The sequence below is a fragment of the Phalaenopsis equestris genome, unplaced genomic scaffold, assembly GCF_001263595.1.
Source record: "Phalaenopsis equestris unplaced genomic scaffold, ASM126359v1 Scaffold001093, whole genome shotgun sequence".
Taxonomy (NCBI): domain Eukaryota; kingdom Viridiplantae; phylum Streptophyta; class Magnoliopsida; order Asparagales; family Orchidaceae; genus Phalaenopsis; species Phalaenopsis equestris.
The window spans coordinates 609000-631688 of NW_018165532.1; the positions used below are offsets into that span (position 1 = coordinate 609000).

A 22689-nucleotide genomic window follows, 5' to 3' on the forward strand; every position below is an offset into this window, starting at 1 on the left:
GGTCATGACATGCATAAGATACTCCACTTGTAGCTGTGCAAAAGAATACTTCTTCAAATTGGCGTACAACGGGTGCTCTCTCACCTTCTTCAGGAATGCCCTTAGGTGCTTCACATGTCTGTTCTTTGTACAACTGTAGATCATAATATCATCAAAAAAGATTAGGACGAATTTCCTGAGGTAAAGCTAAAAACCCTAATCATGAGGGATTAAAATGTGACCGGGACATTGGTGAAGTCAAACGACATTACCAAGAACTTGTAATGTCTTTCATGTGTCATGAACGTTGTCGTATGCGCATCCACTGGATTCATCCTGATATGGTGGTACCCCAACTTAAGATTGATTTTTGAGAAAATGACTGCCTCATAAAGCTCTTCTAACAACTCATCAATCACAAGAATAGGAAACTTATCCAACATCATCTCCTTATTCAACATCCAGTAGTCCACACAGAACCTCCAACTGCCATATTTTTTCTTTACCAACAGGACTGGACTTGAGAAGAGGCTTACACTAGGTCTGATAATCCCGGCTTCGAGAATCTCTTAGATAACTTCTCTATCTCATCCTTTTGAATCTGAGATGTTATGACACTGATAAGGCGGACACCCTACTTTAAGGTAATAGCGTGCTCATGCTCCATCAGGGGTGGTAACCCACTGGGCTACTGAAAGATGTTGTAAATTGTCGTAGGAGTTGCTGAACCCCTTCGGGGAACTCTGCCAACTCGGAATCTCGGACCTCCACAATGCTCTGAAACTCTAAGTAGCCCATCCCTACTCCCCATATGGACTTGACCATGATTTTGCATAAGCTATCATCTCCTCTCAGCATCACCTTCCTACCCTCATCTTAGAACTCCATCGCCAGGGATTTTCAATCCAACTTCATCTCCCCAAGCGTTCGTAGTCACTTCATCTCCAGAATCACATATGCGCTACCCAAGTTTAAGGGAAGGAAGTCCTTCACCGTCTGTAGGACATATAATATCAGAACCAATCCCTTGAAAATTTTCTGACTTTTCTTCACCTTCCATGTCTCCATCATGATGCTGAAAGTCCCTGTAGTGACCAACTCGAGCCGTAACTAATCCACAACCTGATTTGAGATAAAGTTATGTGATACCCCACTATCCACTAGCACCACAATCGATTGTTCCCCGATCCTCCCCTCACTTTCATGGTGTAATTCGAAGTAAATCCCATCATTGAATTGAGGGACACCTCTGCTAGATTCAAGTGCAAATGCTCTACCTCCTCCACATCTTCCTCAAACTCCTCACCCTCTGCCTCCTCTTCCTAAACTAAAAGGATCTAAAGGGTGTGCTCCTTGCAATGTTGGTTTGGAGCATATTTCTCGTCACAACGGTAACATAATCATTTTGCTCTTTTATCCTGCACTGGTGAAGCGTTTGAAATTGCCCCAAGGATGGGTTACCGTATTCTTCTCCTTCGGCCTCTCTTTCTGAAATGACACCGGTTGGGTCCTCGGTGTCGTGGCTATCAAAGCGCTCTTATATAATCCTCATGTGTTGCCAACTTTGCTGATCTTTTTCAAATATTTCTTATCCGTCATCATCTGTGCGAGCTCCATCATTTCCCTCAATCCATGCAATCTCAATGGTCAATGACTACTTATATGTCAGACTTCAGGCCTTTCAAAAAGTTTCATTCCAATCCTGCTACAGAAATGCCTCTCAACCTCCTAACAAGAGCTCGAACTTCTCCCTGTATTACGTAATCATTCCCTCCTGAGTCAGAGCATAGAATTGCTGGTATAGGTCTTCTTTCTGAATGACTCGAAAACGCTCCAATAAGCAATCATTAAAATCCTCCCACGAGTGCATCATACAACTTGCCTCCATCCACTGAAACCATGCTAGAGTTTTTCCCTCCAAACATAATCCCACCACCATGAGCTTCTCTTCCTCAGTTAAACCATGAGCTTCTCTTCCTCAGTTAAACCATTGACTGATAAGTATCGCTCCACTTAGTACACCCACCCTTATGCATCTTCCCCTTTGAAGATCGACATCTTCAGTTTTCTGACCCTTGCATCTCCACCCCAACTTCCTCTTCCTCTGGTATTTCCCCTGATATGTCTAAGGTGAATCTCCCTCCTCTGGTCATAGCCATACCCCACTCCCAATTCTATCCTTCCTCATTCATACTCTTCCGTTCCTCTTGCATCATCCCTTCAATTTTCAGCCCAGCCCCCTCTATCGGAAGTCTCCACTCCCCACCTCTCAAAGTCCTAAGGGGACGCTCCTGGTGGTAGATGATGTCCTCCCATTGTCCTCTCGTTCGATCTCCTTCCATTTTGACCTGACCAAAGATTCTCTGATCAACCATTGGTTAGGGTTTGCAACTGGAACGGTCGACATGACCTTGGACTGCATCTCCATGAGCTTCCTCATCATCTCTCGTATTTCTCCTTGCTCTGGAATCCGCCTTCCATTTGGCTCTTGGATGAGAGGGCGGCCACTTACATGTTGCTCAACAGGTCCCTCCTGGACTGGTTGAGTTACAGACGTAACAGACTCCCGCTGAGGCGACGTCCTCCTCTTCTAAAATCTCCTTAGACCGTTTGCACCACCCGAGAATTGTTGTAATAGGCCCCAACTGCATCAGTTCCTTGTTTAAAAAAAAGCCTTAAGCACTCTACTCTATCTAGTGCGAATTTGCCCCCGATAAGAGTTACTGTGAAAAGCTGGCTCACTAGGAAAGACGCGAGTAAAGTGAAAGTGTTGGGTGGTGAACCTGGTGGGGGAGCTACATCACTGTGGGTCAAACTGGAAAATTTTGTCCGAATAGGTTGGGCTCTATAGAAGTTTACATAGCCGCTATACCGATAAGTCCATGCGATATGCACCATTTTAGGGGACAGTTCTTCCTTCGTAAAACTAGGATCCATGGTCTATAAGCCGCATTCTCCGACTCAGACCCGGAAACTAGGGCAACCTAGTGACTGACCTCCTGGTAGCTTTAGCTAAGCGCCCCACCGTCTCCACACTTATCATGTGGCATTGTAGCCTGGGCTCCTTGTTGTGTTGTAAGAAGAAAGTTATTTACATGGCTCGTGGTCTTCAAGGGTTGCCTAGCTGATGAGGCCATTCCTCGAGTTGAAGCATGAACCGGTTGCTTGACTTCTAATGGACAATGCTCCACATCATGGCCAGTAATGCCACAATGAAAGCATAAATGCGAAATCCCTCATATTCAACTGGTTGAAAAAAAACTCCAATAAAGATCGTTGATCTGCACCCTTCTTGGAAGCTTCTTCGATATGTCCATCCGGACACACTCTTGCGTACATACTTTGCCTCCAATTGCAAGTTTGTGCATCCAACAACAATGGTTATCCCAACATGGTGGCATCCTAACAAAGAAGGGAAAGATGCGCAAATCTAACCCAAATTGGGGAGGAAAAATCTTGTACCGAGTAGGGCCAAAAGTGAGAAGACCTCTTGGTGTATCCTATTATGCAGCCTGCCACAAATCAAGGGCCACCAAGTAACACTTCATCACGTGCCTCCACCGATGCAAAAATACATATGAAGCAATCCGGGCTCACAGTCACAAGTTGGATGTGCCGAAACGAGCTCATAAGTAAGCCCCTTGACTAAGAGAGAGAGGCATAGCATTCCAAGTTGTGAATGTGAACATTTGGGCTGAAATTCATCTTAAGAGATGGTGCTGATGTCTTCAACTTGATAAACTTTCCAGTGAGTGGGCTTTTGCCAAACATTGGCTTCCTTAGCTTGCTCCCAAGTTTTTGTCGTAGCTCCTCGAGATAGGGCAAAGTTGCCTTCACCCATGTTCCCAAATGGTTGGATAGCTGCCCTTGAAGAGGCCTTATCTCGAACATTTCATGTGCATAATTCCGTACCTTGCTGAAATCTGCCAGAGTTCAGCAGCATTTGGGCTGAAATCTGCTTGGATTTGGCAGCCCCAATGGCTTGGGCATTTTGTGCAGTGTGCAGTGTGCAGTGTGCGGTGTGCGGTATTGTTTTAGTCTTACATGTTCACATCTAAGCTTTCTACACCTGCAGAAAAAAAAATACTATTTTCCCTCTCATGATGTCCCGAAATAACAGCACTTTGATCTTCAAACATCAAATTTCGCACCACATTATCATGACTTTCGGAGATGGCTCATTACCTGAAACTTTATGACATGGAGTGCCGCTTCCCTGAGCAAATCCTTCTCTCGATTTTTCAGTGGAGAATGCACACATTGAAATGAACTTTTCGGATTAATGGAAGTAGAAATCTGTGCATCCAAAATATGAAACGGGTTCTTCACTTTCCCAAAATCCTCCATGGCTGCATCATTAGGGGTGGAAATTTGCTGCTCTATTGAACCAAAATGCGTGAAATCCATCTTTTCCAAGTTAATTCCTACAGAAATTGATTGTCTTGATCCTTAGAAGCCTGAAGATGCGTGAAAACCTTTTCCACTACACCATTTTGCGTGAAACCCATCATTTCCACATCAGAGTCCATGGAAATTTGTTGGTTTTGTGATAAAACCTGATTGCTATTTACCATCCTCATGCAATGTATTACACTGTTCATCATATGCGAGCTGAATTTTTGCACTTTGATTCTCGCATTGCGTGTGAACTTGCTGTAAATTTACTGATCAATCACCCATCTGGACTTCTCCATAATGAAGCTCGGTTTGGGGGTTTTGCACGCCGCCCACCACCGAAACGGCATTTTCATCGTGAATCTTTCCCTCACAATTACAGGAGCCCCCCTTATCTTGAACCGAACACCACCAAGGCCAAAGCCTCCACCGCCCTTGGAATCCCTCCCCCACCCTTTGACACCCTTTGAGGAAGGGAGTGGCCGGACATGCCCAAAGCCTTTCTCACTAAAATCATTCTAGTGAGATAAAGAAAGTGGAGAAATGTAAGAGCCTCCCAAAGCTTTTTCTAAACATTTTGAATTCTGGCCCAAAGTTTGGGTTCCATTGGGAGCTAGCTGAAGACTAGGTGTGATGCGATGTAGTATCCATGGATTTCTGTCACCTTTTGTTGGGAAGACCGTAACAGTTTGATTGTAGGACTCCACACAACGATTCAGAAACACCAACTCATTCACTAAAGAGGAGAAGTGCATTATCCTTCTCCCTTCTGCAAAGCCTGAGATCATATGCTCACTTGCCAGCAAAGCAGTGTCGGTGGGATCAGTTTTGGTGAAGATAGAAGATAATAGGACTAAGATACTGATTCCACAAATGTGATAGACATGACAAGTAGCATTTCAGGACATCACGATCAATACCTCATCGCCATGGCCACCACCATTCGGGGAGGTTCAGATTACCCTCGCTTCAGATCAGGTTGAGCCAACCTTGAGCTATTTAGGGAGGCTTCGGCAGTAGTTGCATAATGTGCAACTTCAGAAGGTTGGAACAATATGAATGTATATTGGCAAGTGGAGAAAACTCCTCCGGTGTTGTGGGAGGCAGCGCAGTCACCAGTGGGATCCAGGTGTTTCGGGCCACAGGCAACGATCCATCAGCCCCGAGATGTCTAACTACTCTATCATCGTCAACGTGCAGACGGAAGCTTTGACAATTGAAGTTGAAGCTCCTCCAACCCCGGGAGACTGACATGGGGCTCCCTAAGGGCTGAACTGGCTGGGAAAAATTGGGGACCGATTTAAACTAGGGGACGCAAGCCGGCTTTTATTTTGGGGCTAGGGTTGCCGCCTAAGGGGAGGGGCTCCCTCCCAATTATTTACTATATATAGGGTATTTTATGCCATTAAGCTTCAGTTTTAGCTTTGAGATTTCTATCAGGACAGCCATTGACATCTCGTTTTAACTTCAAGAGCTGTATTTGACAGTGAGAATGTGCTCCACTGTAACTCATTCAGCAGTGGGTGTATTTTTCCTTTCCTGCTTGCTGCCGCCTTCACCTATCCCTTCTTGTGCTATCAAAAACCAACCTACTGTCTGCTGCTGCTGCCAGCCCTAGCCAGCTCTCTGCAGGTTACCCTAACAAATTCCCCCTCCCTGTTTACTATTGCTAGACCACCCAGCCTTCCTGCAGACTGTCGCTAACACCTTTCCTCCGCTGTGCAACCCAGCCGCATCTCTGCTTACATTGCAGTCCAGCCGCACTTCCCCTCTCATATCCCCTTTGTAATCCAGCAAGCCCTCCTCCCTCCCTGCTGATACCCAACAATCAACCATCCTCTCTCCACCTACCCCCATCCCACTAGTCCCACGCTTGCTATCCTTTTGCCATACAACCCTCCCTAATGTCTAAAATTCCCATCAAACCCCAACAACCACCCTGCTTAGATCCTAATTCCCATCAATTGTTTTGTTTGTATCCTCCTTTGAATTTCAACAATAAAAGTCTTATTCTGTTGTGTTTTGGGTTAACTCCAATATTACTCCTTTTTGTTTGTAAGCTTATGGATGGAGGTTTGGGGCTTGGTCTGATTGTCAAAGAGTGAATGAAATGGGGGATCAAGTAACAACAATAAGAAAAAGCAAACGAAGATAACTTAGACAAAAAATTGATTAACCAACCAAATGATAAAATAGCCAACCACCAAGGTAAGCTAGGGGATCCGACCACCAAGCTGCAACCAAATGGAAAACTCTTACGAAATCTTAAAAAAAAACAAAAGTTTCCACTTCTATTTGATTCCAAAACGTTTAAGAAAAATTACAATAACTCTTGAGCTACCATGATATAAAAAAGGGGAAAGAAGGGAGTGAAGTGGACGACCAATTCAAAGGAAGAAAGAGTTTTCAGCCATATGCATTTAATACATTTTCCATTCCAAGGACTTGATGGCCGACCATGGCATGTTCCAATGGTAATTAAAAATGCAAATGTGATGTTTTGATTTCAAATTTCAAATACAAAATATAAAATTTTAAAAAATGCAAATTACAAATATATATTTCAAAATTTCTACTTATTTGAGCTTGAATGAGCTCTTGCAATGGCCCAAAATTCTAATAACATTGACGATTAGGCTTTTATGATGGGACCTCTTTTAGGTTGATCATTTAGATGTTCTACATCAACTCTCCCAAGTCATTTAAACTCCACATCGTATTGTTGAAATGTGAAATGTAAATAATCTTTTACAAGTGAAAGAGTAAGCATTACTAAGGGTGTGTTTGGCACCGCATTTCTCGCGCAGCGCGGCCACAAGCGGCACAAATATATTTTTTTTCATTTGGATGCCATGTTTGGGATAATTTCGGTGAAATGCGGGCCGCATGTTTGACCACGCGGCCCACGCTTCCTATTATTCGATGCTGCGTTTTTTTACTACCGTACCCTTCTTCTCTCACTCCTGAGACCTCTCTTGCGACCGAATCTTCCATCTCTTCTCTCGCGATCGCGCCGGCTTCTCCCTCCCCCTTCTCGCGACTGAGTTTCTCCGCGGTATGGACTTCAAACTTGTCTCTAGCATCATGATCTTGCGATTGGTTCTTCTCTTGTTGGTTTTGCGATTGGTTCTTCTCTTGCGGTTTTGCGTTGGTGTGGCATTTTCTCTTGCTGGTTTTGCGGTTTCGCGTTGGTGTGAAAGATTGAGGTTGATTATTTTAGAGTGGAAACATGGTTAAATGTAAGAAGAGTTGCTTGGTTACAGAAATAGAGTGAAACTAGTTAGATTCTCAATTGAATTAGGGTATAGTGATTACGGGCTCCTTTAGCGGTGCCCCTATGCCCCTAGTTTTGAATCTTTTGGTTTTTCTATCAATTGTCATGCCTAATTAGAACTTCGCTTGCTGTGAATTTTCCATCTCAAATGTTGTAGTTCTAGATTTTTCTAAGAGCTGGGAGTTTCTCCAGCAAGCATAAAGTGAGGGAAGTTTTAAGTTCTTTTGGAAAGATGCAACAAACTTTAAATTATTTCCACAAAATACTTGCATAGGACTCCACGATGTAACTATATAAGCAAATATTCTTGTTTTTCACTACCATATATGATTCCTTTTTACTCCCACCACTACCCGAGTTTTTAACATTCTCTGTAAGTGATGTATTTCACATTACCCACTAACTATGAAGTAATTAACATGAATGTTATCACATACTAAATGCTCATTCAAGTTATTAGCAATTCCTTTTTACTCCAACCACTTGTGTGGTTGTGGTGTGATTGATATTGGGTTGGGGTGATGGCTCTGGCTTGTGTTTGTTCTGTTGTGAGCTGTGGTGGTTATGTGAATTCAACCCATATATGTGGGTGTACTGTGGTGGCTCTGGGTTATTGTGGTTGGTTGTGTTGTGGTGGTTATGTGGTTGTGTTGTGATGTGGGTTGGGGTGTTGTGGTTGTATGGTGGCTTTGGCTTGTGATGTGTGTTGGGTGATTGTGCGGTGGTTGTGGGTTGGGTGGTAGTAGGTTGTGGGTTGGGTGGTAGTAGGCTGTGGGTTGAGGTGGGGGAAGTTGGGTTGTTTGGTGGCTTTGGCTTGTGTTGTGATGTAGGTGGATGTGTTGTGGTTGTGTGGCTTGTGGTGTGGTTGTGTAGCTTGGTTGGGCCGATGGCTCTGGCTTGTGGTGGCTTTGTTGTGGGGTAATGGTGGTTTTGTGAATTCAGAGTATATATGTGGGTGTGTTATGGTGGCTCTGGGTTTTGGTGGCTGCATGTGTTGTGCTAGTTCTGTGGATGTGTTGTGATGTGGGTTGGTGTGTTGTGGTTGTGTGGTGGCTCTGGCTTGTGATGTGTGTTGTGTGGTTGTGTGGTGATTGTGGGTTGGGGTGATGGTTGTGGGCCGTGGATTAGGGTCGTTGGGTTGTGTGGTGACTCTGGCTTATGCTACAGTGCAGGTGAATGTGGTGTGGTTGATATTGGGTTGGGTTGATCGCTCTGGCTTGTGGTGGCTCTGGGTTTTGGTGGTTGGTTGTACTGTGGTTGTAGTGTGCTTGGTTGTGGGTTAGGGTGGTGGCTTTGACTTGTAGTGGCTCTGTTCTGGACTGTGGTGGTTGTGTGTATTCAGAGCATATATGTGGGTGGCTTGTGGTCGCTTTGGGTTGTGATGTGTGTTGGTTGTGGGTTGGGGTAGTGCTTTGGCTTGTGATGTGTGTTGTGTGGTGGTGGTGGGTGGTGGCTTTGATTTGTGTTGAGGTGCAGGTGGTTGTGTGGTTGTGTCAAATATTAATGTTTGTTTTTTCTGTTCTAGTAACGCAATGGTTAAGAGTAAGAAAGTCGATTCATCGGTCATGTGGGATGGGGAAGCCAAACTCATATTTTGTAACATCTGTTTTAAAAAGGTTGAGCAGAGAAATAGACCCACCACCTACTTTAACAAAGAAGGGTGACAAAATATTATGATGAAGTTCAAGGAAATGATATGAACAATTTATGTTCTAGTAACGCAATGGTCATTTGTCTTCTTATAGTGACAGATTCGTGGATTTGTGTATCGAGTTCTCTGAGACCTCACGTCTGCACAAAACTGTAATCTTTTACTGTTTTTATCAATTTATACTTGTGTTATGACTAATATATTGTCTTCTGAAGCATTTAAGAAAGACAAGCTCTAGGATTTCAGGGACTTCCCGAAAATTATTATGTTACTGCGGACTCCAGAGTTCCCTAATGACGTCACGTCAACCACATAGCTACGGTAGACAGTTCTACAGGTGCCCGGAGAGAATCATGAAGTGTGACTTCTTCCGGTGGGCAACCGCCGAGAGTAACCGGGCGTGCAGAGTATCCCTAAAGAATGACCTAATTACTGACATATGCAGTCTCCATTTTAAAATTAATATTATCATATTATTAAATATTATTTTAATAATTTTTTCTTTATTTTAATAATCATAATACTCACTGTTAAGTGAGGTGTATAATTTATTATTTGTAATGTTCTGAATTAAGTTTTTGTTTCTCACGTATCAAATATATTGTTATGACAGTTCTGTTGCAAATAACATTACTGCACAGATGCAGAAAGGTCATTTGTCCATAAACAACTGCAAAACAGTTGTTTTTAAACAACATAAACTAAACAGCTGGTCAGCTTATCCGCAGCAGCTGCTGCACAGTAGCTTTCTAAGGCAGCTATTGCGCAATAGCTTAATAATAAGCTACAACTACCCCATACAGACCCTAAGTCTTCCTTTTCAACCAAGAAACTTTAATTGGTGATCTTTACTTTCATCTGATTATAAATGGGAGTCGATAGATAGTTCTTCAGTGATAATTGACTTTACCTTTATGAAAATGGGTTGTGAACTTGTGATGGAACTAATAAGTGGTAGGTAATGTCGTTTGAAAGGGTATAAGGCTGCATCAAATGCTAAAATATGATCAATGTTAAAAAAAATGGTTAATAAGAATATCATCATGCAAATCAAGATGGTAAGCATCAGTCGAGCGTTAGCATGTAATTCCATATATTTTATTGATCAGTACTTAGGTTTAACACAAATAAACATATAATAGCCCTATTATGCTCTTTTTTAAATGATTTCAATTTACTTTTTCAACATATTTATTATTAGTTTTGATTATTTGCTCCTTCACATCGGCATGAAAGTAAAAAAAAATATTCTGCAAATGAAAATAAAACATCAAATAATGCATGAAATAAATGTTATGCACATCAATATGTTTTCTAGATTCTATCTGTAGATTTTCTTAAACAAGATTTTCTTTCGGCCACTACCTGGTCCACTAAGTCAATCCTATAGCAATGGTTTTCACTTGAATGATGGGAAACCCCCATTGACTTGGCTTATTAATCATTCACTCACATGGTCAACTTCCTCTCTTCCACATCAATCATTGTCCTACAGGTGGCTAAAAAGGGTCGGCCAATTATAAAGGGTATTTTCTTATTTTCCTCCATGTTAAGTACCACCAAGTCAACAGGGAATATGAACTTATCTACCTTCACTAATACATCCTCAATGATTTCCACAGAATAGGCTAAGGATCATTCCACTAACTGTAAGACCAGATTGGTTGTCTGGGCCTTTCCTAGCTTAAGTCTCTTGAAAATGGACAATGACATCAAGTTGATACTAGCTCCTAAGTCACAAAGCACTCTTACTACAAACTTTTCTCATACGACACATGGAATGGTAAAACTCCTTGAGTCATTCATCTTATGGGGCAATTTCTTCTGCAGGAGGACACTACATTCCTCAGTCAATGGTACAATCTCAAAATATTCTAATCTTCTTTTCCTAGTCAATATATCCTTCATGAACTTGACATAGCTAGGCTTCTTTTCTAGTGCTTCAGCAAAAGGTATGTTAAATGGTCAGTTGCTTGAAGACTTCGAAGAACCTAGAAAATTGTTGATCTACTTTTTGTTTTTTTAGTCTTTAGGAAAATGGTGGTGGCAATCTTTCTTCATGGTCAATCCCAATAGATGAGACAAATCTCTCTACCTCCTCTTCCCTCTAGTTCACCTCCTAAGGCTGGGTCTAAGTCTGCTGTGTCTTCTCTCAGAAGGGTTGCTTCTATCTCTTTTCTACTTCTCAATTTCACACCATGTACTTGCTCAGTCCCTTTCTCTTTGAGGTTCACTTCAGTGTTACTTAGGAGTGTACTTGGAGATCTATTATTTGCAGCATTCGTCAGTTATCTTAATTGATGCTCAATATTATTGATGGCTACAGCTTAGCTCTGTAATTGATTCTCCATTTGTATTACCAACTCCTCAATGAGTGATCTTTTCAACATGGGCTGAGCATTGGCTTGGAAACCTGGCAGGTATGGCCACTTCTGAAGGTTTACTCTTGCTTATTCCCATGACCTACAGGGTTTACTTGAGGGTTTTTCCATGTTGGTGATTGTTACTCCATTAAAAATTGGGATGATTTCTTTAACCTGGCTTTTAAGTGTTTTAATAGGAATTATGGACATCGTTTCCTATAACATTAACAGACTCTAAGGTCGATATGCTCGAATCTACCACTGGTCCATACACCATTCCATTATTTGGTGTAAGCCCTTATATAGAATTCATCCCTAGATTATTTAACTTTCTAGAGATAGCAACCACTTGGGTAGCAAGGATAGGTAATACATCAGATTCATGCACACTAGCTACTTTTTGGGGTGCAACTCTCTCATAAGGCCATTGAAAATTATTTATGGTCATTTCTTCTATCAATTGGTAAGTCCCCTCAAAAAGTTTGGACATTAATGAATCACCTGCTACAACATCTATTATAGACCTCAGGGAACATATTAATCTATTGTAAAAGGTTTGAATGATTAGCCAATCAAACACGGCATGGTGTGGGCACCTCTTAAGCAGTTCCTTAAATCTCTCCCAGGCTTGTCCATCAATTTGGGTGATGAGGTAATATCATTCCAAAGTTTGACAATATTTGATAGAAGAAAATATTTTGTTAGAAACTTTTGGGCCAAAGCACTCCATGTTGTAATTGATCTTAGGGCAAGGCAAGGGAGTTGAGCCCATCTTAGCTTTATCCCTCAAAGAGAAAGGGAAATACCTAAGTCCAACGACAACGCTGGGGACACCGTTGTACATTAAGAATTTTTCCAAGATCACCAAGCCGTCATATCACTTGTTGGAAAATGATGTTTCTCTTGATTTTGATGAGAATTGTTCAGCTACCTTAAGACTCTAAGATCCAAATTAGTCACTACACCCATGATTGTAGTACCTAATTGTACCATGCCTTTTGAGTTGATAAGCGATGCAGGTGATTATGTCGTAGGAGCAGTGTTAGGCCAGAAGAGAGACATAGTTTTTTATGTTATATACCATGCCAGTAGAATCCTCAATGATGCCCAAGTAAACTTCACCACCACCGAGAAGGAACTATTGGTCATAGTGTTTACGGAGTGTCTGGTTGACATAAATAAGAATTTTCCCAATAAGCAACTCCTCGTCATTTATGAGGAGCACACCTCATGCTACGCTGACATAGCGAACTTCAGTGCCATCGGGATCGTTCCTTACAATTTGAGCTACCAACAGAGAAATAAGTTCTTTTCTTAGGCCAGATTCTACTATTGGGATGATCCCTACCTTTTTAGAAGAAGTAAGAACCAAATTCTTAAGAGATGTGTACCATTGAAAGAGGTCGACGATATTATCAGATGTTGTCATGATTCTGGATCTAGAGGACATTTTGAAAATTTTAAAATTGTCACTAAGATTTTGCAATATAGATTTTGTTGATCTATATTGTTTAAGGATGTGAATGAATATGTCAAATATTGTGATAAGTGTTAGTGGGGACGCAACATTTCAAAGAGAGATGAGATGTCCTTAAATGTTAATTTTGAAGTGGAAATCTTTGATGTTTGGGGAATAGACTTTATGGGATAATTTATACCATCTTTAAGGAAAACTTATATCTTGGTAGTAGAAGATTATGTCTTCAAGTGGATTGAAGCTGTAACACTGTCCAATTGTGAAGGTAAGAGTGTTCTAAAATTTTTAAAGAGATACATTTTCAATCGAATCGAAACACCTAGGGTGATCATTAGTGATGGAGGCAATCATTTTTATAATAAAAAGATGGACACATTAGTAGTGAAGCTGGGAATCACTCATAAATTTCAACAACTTACCACCCACAGACTAATTAGTTGAGGTGTCCAATTGAGAAATTAAGAGGATCTTGGAGAAAACAGTTAGCTCCAGTAGTAGGAAGGATTGGTTCCTTAGGTTGGATGAAGCATTGTGGGCTTATCAAACAGCTTTTAAGACCCTCATAGGCTTATCACCTTAAAGGCTAACTTTTGGAAAAGATGGTCATCTGTCAGTGGAATTGAAACATAAAGTTTATTGAACAATCAAAAAATTGAATTATAATCTAAAAGATGTGGCAAAAATAAGATTGATACAATTAAATAAATTGGAAGAAATTAAACATGAGCTTATGAGAATGTCAAAATCTGTAAAAAGAAAATAAAAAAGTGGCAAGATCAGAAACTGATTAGGAAGAAACTTCAACATGGACGGGGTTTTATTGTACAACTCTCGATTGAAATTATTTACTGAAAAACTGAAGTCCAAGTGATCAGGACCATTCACTATAGTCAAAGCATATACCCATTCTGAGCTATAGATATTCGGGACCAGAAAAACAATTGTGTTATTAAGGTTAATGGTCAAATGATGAAATTGTACTTAGAAGGAGATATAAAAGGTTTTAAGAAAATCATGATGTTAGAATTATCTGAATAATAGATTTGGCATAATTAGACTGAAAACGTTAAACAAAGCGCTACTTTGGGAGGCTACTCAAGCATTATCTTATAATTTGCTTTATTTTACATATTTTTATGCTTTTATTTCTATTGTTGAATTTGTGTCAATGTTGAGTGGTTGTTTGCCATGAGTTTGTCGTTATCGATGCCCTGTCTTTCAACGGGGTACAAAAATTTTTCGTATTGTTGTGCTGGGGTCAGTGTAACCACACTGACCAACGATGTGAACTCTCCCATTTCAGGCGTGACCATGCCTGCCACCTTTGGCCCTCTTTTGGAGTCACACCCATTTCATTTACTATTAGTTTAACCAACTAGGATGTTAAAATCTTTCATGAAGTTATGACCTCTAACCATTGCATACCGGAATGAAAAAGTTAACCATGAAATCTTGAGATGATAGACATATTCTAGTAGGATTTTGCAGCCTTTAAAAAAAGTTTGAAACAATCTTAAGAAATGTCATAAGATTAAGTAAAATTTAACTTGATGGGTTTCTAATTCCTCTTTTGACTTAGACGTAAGCATAAGAAAAAACCTACCCCCAGTTGAAAACTATCACATATGAAAACAATAAAAAACACCATGGACTAACACAATCCCCGAATCTAGAGGCACGAGCCTCATCACTCTTGAAGAACTTTCGAGATTTTCTCTTCTTTTTGTTTTCTGTTGTCTGCGATCCGAATTGTTTCCGTTAGAATTTTAGGTTTTAAACATTTTTTACAATCACACCAAGCTAGATTCACGAGATTAGCAAACTAGAGATTTTATGTAGGAATGATTGTTAAACTTTCCTCGGTGATTAATACGCGAACTCTTAATTCTAAGAAATTCTTAAAACTGATAATGCTAGGAAATATATTAATTTCATTCTTGATTTTTATCTTTCTAAATATGATATTATTCATATAAGCTCTTGTGTAGATACTCTTCAAAATAAAACATAAGAATTGTGTGGTTTGTATTTAAAAACTGAAGTTTAAATGTTAGATATCTAATACATAAGAATTATGACTTGTATGAAAAAAATAAAGTTTACATGTTAGATATGTAAAACATAAGAATTTTGTGATTTGTATGCCATAAATGTAAGTTTGTATTAGATATAATATATAGAATTGAGTGGAATGCATGCACGAATAATATTTAAATATACTAACCTTTAAATCCACATATAGGTTGCAGATGAATATTCGAATTTAAAATCATATATGTATAAAAGAACACACATATGAGTTTTTAAATGGTGTAGAAATATTTGTGCAAGTGACATCACAACTATCAATTTTCTAACAGCTTACTTGAATACAAGTACGACAATTTCATAAATCTTTGCAGTTTCTTTCAATACTTTCATAACTTGTTGAATATATAAGTTGATGTGCTAGGCTCATTAGTGCATGCAAAAACTAATTCCTTTTTTTTTCCTTTTCTCAATTCGAGGATGTTTGTAATGACTAAAAGATCCAACTTCAATGAGGATAGGATTGAACCCTTCAATTGAGTCCTCTATTTGCTCAGAATCTACATGCTGAATTATGTTAACATGGTCACTTTCACTTGGTGTCCATGCATGATTACCGATGTCCACGACTCTATCAAACAATAGGTCCAATTTCTCTTTAAGCTCATGGTCAATATCATTAAATTTGAAATTTTTAGCATTTGATACGACCTATAAATTAATTGAGAATTGATTTAATTGAAATGACTTTAAAAAATTTAAAATATTTTGAATGTTTAATAATTTTTTACCTCTAATCTCTTAGTTTACCGTTCTTCTGAAATGTCAATGGTTCGTTTTATGGGATCCTAACCTAAGTATGTTTCACCTCACTTTAACTTTTTTCATAGTTTTCAATCTTTTTTTAACTGATCTTATTTATTCTTCAGTTGCATTCTATCATACTCTCTTCCAGTGCTTTCTTTAAAATTTTTTATTATGTTATGTACTTATGTCATCCTTCTTTGTTAAAATAAATAGTTGATGTATTTCCCAATTTCACCTTCCTTAGACAAAAATGACAAAAGATTAACTTCACATTTTTTTCCCGCATAGCAGACAATCCACATTTTTTTTACCCATCACCACCAATAGTATGAAAAGAACTAATCAACATAGTTTTTTACAAAAAAATAAATAAATAAACTCATAAAAACAAAAAATAAAGAGCCAAGTAAATTCAAGAAAGCAATCTACATCTCCCTGTCCCTTTCTCTACATGGAACAAAAGCGGTAATAGACAAATTTATTATAAAACCCGAGCATCAAAATTATCATTTATAACCAAGTGAAATAAAAAAAAACAATCAACAGCTCCCTCAACCTTTCTCCACATGGTACAAAAGTGATAATGATCAAATTTATTACAAAACCCAGGCACCAAAATTAAATTATATAACTAAGTAAATTCAAAAAAATTATCCACATCCCCCAAACCTTTATCAACATGGCACAAAAGATGTAATAACCAACCTTTATTATAAAACCCGCACATCAAATATCACATAATCCACTATGACAAAAAATTACACATACCCAAATTTGTTCAAGTAAAACAAACAGCTAGGAAGATAACATAAAATAAACATCTGAAAGCCCACAACTAACAAGATAACAAAAAATAAACATCTAAAATCTAGCAAAATAGTATGCCCTTGGTAAATATTTTTCCATACTCAAACGGAGCTAGCCCGCTATTTTTTTCAATTATTTGAATTTAATTAGGGAAATTTCATACGTACAACCAAATCCTTTTTATACCATTGCATGGACATATAGGTCAAACTAAAAAATCCAAATTACTACACATAGCATCTAGTAAATAGCCACCCTATCGAAGGTTGCTATGTCTTGAAAGAATGGCCGCCATGAAAATACAAAAAAAGAGAATTCACAAAGTCTAACAATTTATTGGTTTACTCGAAGATGGAATTAATAAGGGTGGTCAAATATTCTTTCGTGCCCCCCAATCATAGAAAAATCAAGGAAAAATCACTTCAAGATGAAGAATAAAAGCATAGGGAATGCTAAGGAATCCAGAACATTTTTACATGGGCAAATACTATAAAGGACTGCACAAATATATCCCAACAAAGACAGAAATAGAAGACAAACGACAAAGACAGAGACACCTAAGAACAAACATATAGAGAATCGAGTAGAGGCAGGAAAGAGGTTAACCCACAAACATTACTTATTTCATAGTTGAATCCACTCCATGTAAAACCCTCACAGAGCTTAACAACACTTGCACAGGTAAATAAGTCAAAATTCGCATATTCTACCATGATAAATTTGGCATTTTCATGCATACAACCAAATTCTTTTTTAATTAATACCCGTAGATAACAACAAAACTTAAAATAAACACCTCAAATCTAACAAAGTGGTAAGTACTGGGTCGGATTTTTTGCCAAACCCTTTCTCAAAGAAAATAAATCGAAACAATAGGGGGCTGCACAAGTAAGGCTAACAATCCGTTCCTTCAAACAGCCTTGATCTCTAAACAACGTTGCATACGCATAGGTTCATACCGAATCTCCATGAATTAGCAAAGAAGAAGATCACAAAGAACAAGCCCACCGACAAAAAGGTATATGTAGCAAGAAATTTAAGGACGTAAAAGAGGTTTAAGGATAGAAGGTACTGGAGGGCGAAGGAATGCAAAGGAAAAACCGGGCGATCAAGCTCTTGCCCTAGGCAGTGTATGGATGATGAAGCAATACTGTCCTCGATATACCATGGCCAGGGAACCCTTCGTAATTTTACTAGAACGAAACTGCAGGATGCGGGTAAGCAACGACGGCTTAAAAACGAGGGTGTGATTACCCACGTTGAGAAAACAAACACAACTTTTGCATTTTCAAACTGCATCGCTGGAAAAAACCTACCCCAAGCATCCGCTTACAGAATTCTTGTGACAAATCTTAATAGTGTGTAAGTTCCAAACTCTGTCCAAGAGGCTCTAAAGGTCCCATCATGGAAACACATAGTTAAGGAAGAAATTTGAGCTCTAGAAAAGAATAAAGCATGATCATTTACAGAGTTACCTCATGAAAAAAATTCAGTGGGATGCAAGAAATTCACGACCAAATACAAAAGAGATGGAACTGCAAACAGATTCAAAGTTAGACTGATTGTTAAGGGATTCACGCAGCCATATAGAATTGATTATTAGAAAACTTGTGCACCTTTTGCCAAAGTTAATATAGTTCAGGTTCTACTTTCACTTGCAATTAATCAAGCTTGGCCATTATACCAACTTGATGTGAAAAATGTATTTCTTGAATGGTGACCTTGATGAAAAAGTCTACATGACTATACTTCAAGGTTCAGAAAATAAGTTGAAAAATAGTTTGATTTGCTGACGTGAAGCAATCTCCTCATAATTGGGTGGACAGGTTTACTAAAATAGTTATTACAACATCTATCAACAACATCAAGCTGATCATACTCTGTTTGTTGAATATAATCCTATAGGCAAAATTGCTATTATCATAGTACGTGCAGATGATTTTATATTAATAGATGATTATTTAGAGAAAACCATCAGACTTAAAAAAATGCTTGTAACAAAATTTAAGATCAAGGACCTCAGAAATCTCCTATACTTTCTGGGAATGAAGGTGGTTCGGTTTCAGGAGGGAATTGTTATATCCCAAAGAAAATATACTTAAACCTGTTAAGTGAAACTGGCATTCTTGAGTGTAAGCCTGTTAGCACATCCATGGATTCCAATAAATGTTTGAATAGAAGTGAAAATAAAAACAGTCCAGTTGACAAAGTAAGATATCATAAACTTGTGGGCAAACTACTATATCTATCACACACAAGATCAAATATTGCATATTCAGAAAGTGTAGCAAGTCAACATATTAATAATTCAAATGAGAATCATTTAGAAGTAGTGAACAAAATTTTAATATGCTTAAAGATGACCCCAAGATATAAATTGCTCTTCAAAAGATTTGAAGAAAATGATATTGAGATATATACAGATGCTAGTTGGGCAGAAAATGTGATTGATAAGAAATTAACTATTGGTTGTGAGCTCTGAAAATTCACGACCGTTCTACCAAGGACAACTCTCTGCATTATTTTTATTCTTTTGTTTGTTGAGAGAGGGTTTTGGAGGGTTGAATTTTTAGAAGATAGATTGAATTGTAAATAAGATACTACCCAGGGATTTCGTCCTCATTTTGTGATGACTTTTTGATCTGGGGTTCGAGGTTTTCCATTGGCGCAGGCCCCTGTGGTTAATTATCCCTCCTGAAAACGGGAGAGCACTTCGATTAAGGCTGGTCATTAAGAAATAAGTATTCAACATACAGTACAAGTAGACTTAGAATTTAAGATGGTAAAATTCATCACTTGAAGCTTAAAGCAAATAGTGAGGGAATAAAGACGAAACCCGATCAAGATCCCATTATTCTATCATCCGGACTATCGTGGTCCCTGGTCTATTTAAGCAGAGGAGATAATCGAGCCAACCAAATAGAAGAATCCTTATCAACAGCTATGAGTTGCGTCGTCAAAGGTATCATTGTAGATCTATGGTGAATATTTATCTAAGGAGACAAATTTAAATCAACTTTATGTAACAAAGGGTTTTATACGAATCAATTGCACCCTTATGATTCACAACTTAAAGGGTAGAAATCCATTGGAGAACATACGGGTTGCGACCATGACCATAATATAACTGTGGCATTTAGCAACAATTATCCAGTGAGAGAGCTTTGATCGTCACCGCTATTTTGATGTGTCATTTAATGACAGAACCACTCAGACAGATGACTCTGGTCTCGTCCTTAATGACATTGAATTACTTTGATTGTGAATATAGAGATGCATTTGATATGACATTCGCTCTTTGTGAGCTAAAGTCAATCAGAAATTTTTCACTCTCGACAAACCGTTGCGGAGAGCGTATGGATTTCGCTTTAGTTTTTAGTGATTGAATTTTAGCTTAAATACTTAGTCATTTTGAAAAATCTTGGTTTAAAAGTTTGACTCCTCCAGTTGAAATCTTCGACCAACAAGGTCATCATCGATGAATTAAACATTTAAAAATTTTATATTTGAAGTGGGGCATTTAGTTTTGTCAATTTAAAATTTTCAAAATAAAAGTTCTGTCGACTCCTATCCTTACAAGGAGGAGGATCAGAATAAGTTGGTGATTTGAACTTGTGAACTCTTATTTCATAATTTGGTCATGGCTTACAAGACTTGTCAACTCCAGTCCTTTTAAGGAGGAGGATCGGAGTAGTGGGGTGGGAATTACAACCTTATCCCATATATAAGGCGGCCCGATTAGCTTCAAACCCAATATTTGATCATTCAATACAATGGTTGGAGCACATGTGGGTGTTTAATATATGTATTTAAATAGCTTAAAGAGTTTTATAAGCTTTAAAAACTTGCATAAATTTTAAGCCATGAATTTAACATGGACTTTACAAAAGATCTCAAGTGGAACCCTTCTAAATCGTAAAAATGGGTTCACATTTCAAGATACCACATTTGACTTAGGAGAAAACCCTGAGATTTTAAAATCATAGAAAACTTAAAGTATTTGTAAAAGTATATGATTTTAGGCTTTTAAAAAAGAAACCGCCTACTATTCACTAGCAGATGTATTGTGAATCCGATGGAGAAATTAGACACACAAGTCATAGTTTAAAATTTAAGAATAACATTTATATTCCTGGAATGTAGCTTTAATTTATGCATTCATATTGAGTCAATTTGTCAGCCCCAATTTATGTTTTTCAAATCGATCGCATAAAGATTTATTTGCATTAGGGCGTATCCTTACTTGGTCACCTTCAAATATGATCGAATTAGAAACTTTTAATTCACAATTTGTGTTTTCCTTTATTTTCATTTTGACATCATTTTAAGTCCAAATAATTCAATTTTTTAAGAACATTTACAAGTCCAAAACCACTTCAAATTTTGGTAGCTTTCCGGTGTCGTCCCCGATTAAGGGGCTATATCGGGGTGCTTGCCTACCCAGCAATATATAAGACGCATTGGTCAATAGCTCACGACACCGTAGTCGGAAGGAATCTTCTAATCTACCGGCCTATAAGAAACATGTGGGTCTTAACCATTCATGCATTTTCGGCCGGAAAAGGTCTTCTATTCCACCGATCTATAAGACGCGAGTGGGTCTTCACTACCTACATAAAATAATATAAGCCCAATTTACGATACAATTCTCTTATTTACCCATCTCTACTTCTCCCTTTATGATTTATGTTTGTATAATCTATATTATATAATACATATACACTATATAATATATGTTATATAACATATAAAACACACCAAAAAGTTTAGAATAGGAAAATTACAAAGGTCGGCTTGCAGCTAGGTCGAACACGAGAGTTCCCGTACACAACGATTTATTAGTGCCTTTCCTGTTGGATCTAATCTCGATTGTATCGAGACTGAGATAGGTGCAAGAAAAGGAGATTGAACAGGCTTGAGAGGTGCGACAAAGAAGAAGGCGCATAGGGCTTTGACGCAAGGAGGATCGTACGCAGTAAGGGCTTCAGGCGCAGAGTGTGTGGCTCAGTTTCGAGTGGGTCGCAAGAGAGAGGAAACAATCGAGAGTTTCAAAGGTTTCCATGCGTCGTGACCTAATCATTGTATTCCCAGCCCGCCTTAGTTGCGACTGTGTTCGGAGAGCGACACTTTGCGAGTGGTTGGAGAGGAAAAGTCGAGCAGGTTACGATTTAGAACAGTAATTCGAAAGTTTTTGCACCCTGCAATCACATTGTCGCTTCTTCATCTTTGTTGTCTGAAGTGAAGCAGAACTTCGCTTGGTATCTTTAGAGCAAAGGGAGGAATTTCAGAGGTTTCTATACGCTGCACTCTCGTCATTGCTTTTCATTGCTTCTGTATCGCTCAAATAGGAGAGGAAGATGAGAAATTCAGGTCCGACCAAAAAGGGATTTCGAACCCATGAGAGAAGTGTCAGCCCTCCCATAATTGAATGAATAGAGCGGGATTAGAAAAATGGATGTTGAAGCGGAAGTAGTTATTTAGTGACTCGGCGGAAATAGGTAGGGATTTAATTTATCTAATTTTATTTTTTTTTATTAGTAATCAACAAATGTCTCCCAACAAATATGGTGCATGTCTGAAGCAGACCATGTTTGTTGTAACACTTGACAATGCAGATCCCAAAAACTTTGTTTGGATGTCATGTTGACGGTTTCACTTTGTGGATCACCGAGAATGTTAGTCGGATGTCAATCAAAGTATAACTTTGAGCTACATACGCACGCTTATAGTGTTATGGACCAATTTGGTTGACGCGGAGTCTTACTTATTATCACTCATTTGGCTGGGAGATTCAACTTGTCCTTTAGCCCTTTGCTTTCTATTTTGATGAGTTTGATGAAGGAATTAACCTTTGGTCCTAGCTTTGTGCTTTGGCGAATATTTTGAGGAAATTGGCCTGAATTATCTC

The 22689-nt window shown here is 38.8% G+C and overlaps 1 protein-coding gene across 3 annotated transcripts in view; it reads right to left on the reverse strand.

Moving 5' to 3' along the window:
• Positions 1–22689, reverse strand: part of LOC110033129 (CBL-interacting protein kinase 24) — a 102794-nt gene that overhangs the window by 41354 nt on the left and 38751 nt on the right. The window lies entirely within an intron of this gene.